This window comes from Chinchilla lanigera, unplaced genomic scaffold (genome assembly GCF_000276665.1).
Source record: "Chinchilla lanigera isolate Chin_1 unplaced genomic scaffold, ChiLan1.0 scaffold00005, whole genome shotgun sequence".
In the NCBI taxonomy this organism is placed as follows: domain Eukaryota; kingdom Metazoa; phylum Chordata; class Mammalia; order Rodentia; family Chinchillidae; genus Chinchilla; species Chinchilla lanigera.
The window spans coordinates 42349926-42354846 of NW_004955406.1; the positions used below are offsets into that span (position 1 = coordinate 42349926).

Below are 4921 nucleotides of genomic sequence, written 5' to 3' on the forward strand. Positions count from 1 at the left end.
CAACAGAAAAGCAGCATTGAGCTCATGCCCATGGAATTAATGGATACAGTCTCATAGCCCACCCGCTTAGAAGCAGCTGGCCTAATAGAAAGATGTAGCAACCAGTGGGAAGGTTATACCCTGAGAAGATGGGGATCTACATGAAAGGTTGCAGATTGCCTTTGAGTTAGAGGTAATTTTATGGTTTTGTGTTTCTCATATTTGGATGACATGAGTGAAGCTACCAGGGACAGGGGAGGGACCGATTTGTCACACTATTCCATCTCGTTGCCTGCTCACAGAAGTTTTGTTTTCCATCTCTGTGACTTTGAACTCTTCTGGTGTGAAGTCTTGATTCCTAAGGAGTAAATGCCCCTGTCCCCTCACTAAAGGAATAACTGCTGATGATTCAGACCCTTCACACAGATGGATCACCCCATCATATAAAAACCCCAGCCGTCTGAGGTGCTGGAGGAAGACCAAGGAAGCACAACACGGGTAGCAGGAGGAGGAATTTATAAGCATCATTTAAAGCCTTGTGATGAGCTACATACTTGGTACGCATGTGTATACATTATTGCACACTTCTCTTTCCTTCTTACTGTACTATCTTACATAAGATTTGTTGGAAGGTACAATGTGTTTTTAAGGCAAAGTTCGGATGGCACTTTGACCGAATTTGATAATATGGCTCAGATAAGAATACAATTCTGAATTTGGAAAGAAGGTAACAATGTCTTGGGTTTCACTTTTTTTTTTTTGTACTGGGAATCGAACTCAAGACCTTACACTTGCCAGGCAGTCACTTATGCTGTTGAGCTATATCCCCAGGCCACTGTCTTGGTTTAAAATGAAGAAACCTTTTTTGTGGTCCACCAAAGCTCACTTGTTTGTGGAGTAATGTTGCAGGTGCTGGCCAGCGACTGTATCTGTCATGGAGTTACTGTCTTCTGGCTTTGAGCCTGCCCTGCCCTATTCTGCTGTGGGATCCTAGACCACATGTCTGCACTTCCAGTTGCTCTGCAGAGAGGACATTCAGTGGAGTCTTCAAAGCAGGAGGAGGAATGAGGGGTTTTTGTCTTTCTTTATGGTTCCTGAAGGTTTCTGCTCTGCTTTGGTTACTGTATCGCCCTGGCAAATCTTTATCACAACATAAAGTTTTTTCTTCTTGTAGCAGAAGCAGAGCCCAGGTTGTAGTTTTCCTAACACTTGCCGAATCAGCTTCACCGTGTGCTCTCGGGGCCCCAGGCAGTCAGTGCCCTTTGTGAGGCGTTTGGGTCCCAGTCTTGCAGATCTTCTGTGAGCTCAGAACATAGCACTGGGTGTTTCTGTTTCTCAGGCTTTCTCTACTAAGTTTCTGATTTTTAATATTTTCACTTTTTCCCCATTTGATTCCTCTGTTCTTAGCAGTCATGACCTTCCTGGTATTTTATAGTTGTCTTTTACATCTTATAGTTACTATGGTGATTTGTTTTATCTGTCAGTGGACTTGTTCACTTACGTCTGGCTTCCCACCACAAATACATATTTATTCTCAAGCATGAATAAGCTGTTATTCTGAAGCTATGTTGTAAGGGTGTTGAACACCAGCCTAAAGTTGGCTTAAAGTAGAATTAATTACCATCAGTCATGAGGGTGGGTCTCATCTTATCAGCTGAAAGACCTAAAGAGCAAAAACTGAGTTTTTCTGGAAGAAGAAGAAATTCTGCCTCAGATGGAAACATTAGCGCTTTCCTAAGAGTTTCCAGTCTGCCACCCAGCCTTATGGGTTTTAGACTTGCCAGCTTGCACAATTGTATAAGTCAGTTCCTTGAAATAAATCTATTACATACTTAAGAGGTTCTAGCTCTGTTTCTCTGGTGGTTCTTTAGGGATACAGTTGCCTAGTCCAGATCTTTTACCACATGAAAACTCTCTCTATTCAAATACTGGGCTGTTTTCCATATTCTGACTGAATTCTAGTGGATTCAGCCATACGCAATTGGAAGTTTTAAATAAATACTCCTAAATGTGAGTAGCTAGTATCGGCATAGATTGTGGTCAGTGGGTAGAATATTGCCCAAGCAGAGGAAACAGATGCCAAAGCAGGATGTGTGGAAGATTAACAACAGACAATGGCTGGGACACGGGTGGGCAGCATTCCGCAGTGCATAGCAGAGAGAATCAGAGCCTCTGGAACCAGCCGATGGAACTCAGATTAGAATACATCTGCACACACTCAAATTTAAAGAACAAGTGCTTTCTATGAAGAGCAGCATGAGTGCTGCTAGGACAGGACCATCTCAACGAGCAGGAAAAGGACAGAAAACCTTGGGTTAGATAAGAGGAAGCCATGGGGGAGGGAGCAGAACGTAATTGCTGAGATAGCTCTAGGTAACAAATCACCCAGAGACTTACAGGCTTAGAACAGCAGTGGTCATTCATTTTGATCACAAATCTCTCATGCACGGCTCAGCTGGGCAGAGCATCTGGGCTGGCAGAATACACTTGAGGTCTGCGGCTGTGATGGTTCCCTGAGCACTTGGCCAAGAAAGCAGGCTCTGAGCTTCCTTTCCAGCTGGGTTTCTGTCCAACTTGGTGGGGTTCACTTATGTCTGGATTCCAAGCTCAAACATCCCAAGAGCGATAATATAGGAACTGACAGGGTCTTACTGTCTGGGTAAGAAAACTAACACAATGTCAATAAACTGGTCACAGATCAAAGGCAGGAAATATAGATCACGCTTCTCAGTGGAAAAAATGTGAAAGAATTTTGGAGCCATCTTTCATAAAACTATTACAGAGGAAATTTCAGAAGAGGCAATTAAAATTTTACTCTTGAGAATTTACAGCTGGACAAATTAACTGGCAAAGGGTATTAAGTTCTTTTTCCACTGGCTGGATGTAGTCACACAAGTCTTTTTGAGATCCTGAGGAAGTGCTCCTCTCTTTGTTGGTGCACGTGTGGCTGTCTTGGTTAGGCCAATTTCTGATTGTCAGACATGACTTTGGGAGCTGGAGTAGGTGAAACGTGAACATCATTAGTGGGAAATGTTACCAAGGCAAATTATAATTAAACGTATCTCAAAAGCCCATTGTTACGGCTTATATCTAGATGTCCTGCTAAAGCCCCATGTGGTCATAGGCTGGGCTTTTTGGAGGTGGCTGGATCTAGATGTGTGACTCTGGGCTCAAGGATGTGATGCTGAGATTGATTCATGGTGCGATGCTAGGATTAAGGCTGCCCTTCCCTGGGTGTGAGCGCTACCCACCCTAAGGGTAAGTAGCCTGGATAGAACATAGAGCACAGAAAGAGGGTCTCTGCTTGTTGCTTGTGGTTTGCTGCTGGCTTCTCTGTACTTTACTGCTTTGTTGTCTTCTTGCCTTCTGCCTGCCGTGGAGTGTTTTCTTCTCTGTGCTGCCCCTCTGCCTCTGAGCCAGCCAACTACGGGCTGAAATCTCTATGAACTGTGGGCCAAATAAACCTTTCCTCCACTGACTCTGGGTGTGAGGTATTTTGTCTCAGCAACAAGAAAAGTAACTAAGGCACCTATAGATAAAACAGATTTATTATGTAGTGAGGAACAAATGATAGCAGGTTTCTCTTTGGAAATAAAACAGTTGAGAAGACTGTGGAGCAATATCTTTAAAATACTGAAAGAAAACAACGGTGAGCCTAGAATGCTATATCCAGTGAAAATATCTTTTAAAAATAAAGATAAAGTTTTTTTGTCCCCCAGACACACAAAAGTTTAAAGAATTCAGTGCTAACAAACCTGCACTACAAGAAGTGTTAAAGAAATTCCTGAAGGCAGAAGAAAATGACACCAGATGGAATTCTGAGTGGACAGAAAAGAATAAAGCATATGTGAGATGGTATTATTTGGGTAAGTATATACAATTTAAAAAAAAATCTTCAAATGATAACTTCCTATTTAAATTTGTCATTAATGTGTTTTGGTGTTTATAATTTAAGTGCAGGTAAAGTATATGACAATAGTAACATAAAGCCGGAGAGTGAAGAAGTGTAAGTACACTATTGTAAAGTTCTTGTGCTTTAGGAAGTGAGATAGTATGTTTTGAGGATATTTATATTCATCTATCATCTATCTATCTATCTATCTATCTATCTATCTATCTATCTCTAGCTTCCCAAAGCAACCACTAAGACAATAAAACAAGGTCATATACACTAAACTAACAAAGGATATAAAAGGAATAATAAAAAATTCAAAAGAAGACATAAAAAAGAGAAAGACATTAAAAACAAATGGCGCTACTATAGTTTGGACTCTATGTTCAATGGCTGTCGTGTAAGATTATACCAGCTAATGACACTGTAGCCATCTTTTTGCTATTGATTTCTAATTTAATACCATCATGGTCAGAGAATATATTTTGTATACTTGAATCCTCTTAAATTTATTAAGACTTATTTTACATCCTAGAATATGGTTTATCTTGGTACATATCTATGTACACTAGAAAGTAAGTGTGTTCTGGTATTGTTCAGTTGAATGTTCTATATATGTCATCTAGGTCAACTTGGTTGACTAATATTGTTTAAGTCTACCATATCTTTGATAAATTTTCTGCTCACTTATTTTATCTATTATTGAGAAATTATTTTTAGAATCTTCTACCATAATTGTAAATTTGTCTGTTACTCTTTGAAGTTATATGAGATTTTGTTATAATCTTTGGGTTTTTGGCAGTGCCAGGGATTGAACTAATGCCAGGCAAATGTTCTATACTGAGCTACATTCCCAGAACTTTTTACCTTTTCTTCTGGTTTTTTTTTCTTTTTTTTTTCTTTTAAAGATAAAAGGGGGGAAACATTAACAGACATACAACATTTTACAACATATCACAAGCACAGTACAGACAATACAGAGTTACAAACAAAGTGGTAGGGAATTAACAATGGCTGTTGTATTACATACTGATATCTTCAAAGTGGCTT

General features: G+C 40.0%; 1 long non-coding RNA gene across 1 annotated transcript in view; it reads left to right on the forward strand.

The window, feature by feature from the left end:
- Positions 1–442: 442 nt before the first annotated feature.
- The window catches only part of LOC106146341, a 19683-nt gene continuing 15204 nt past the window's right edge, over positions 443–4921 (forward strand). The window contains exons 1-2 of the long non-coding RNA XR_001230735.1: positions 443–536; positions 3699–3845. This is a non-coding gene — a long non-coding RNA (uncharacterized LOC106146341). The remainder of the gene's footprint in view (positions 537–3698; positions 3846–4921) is intronic.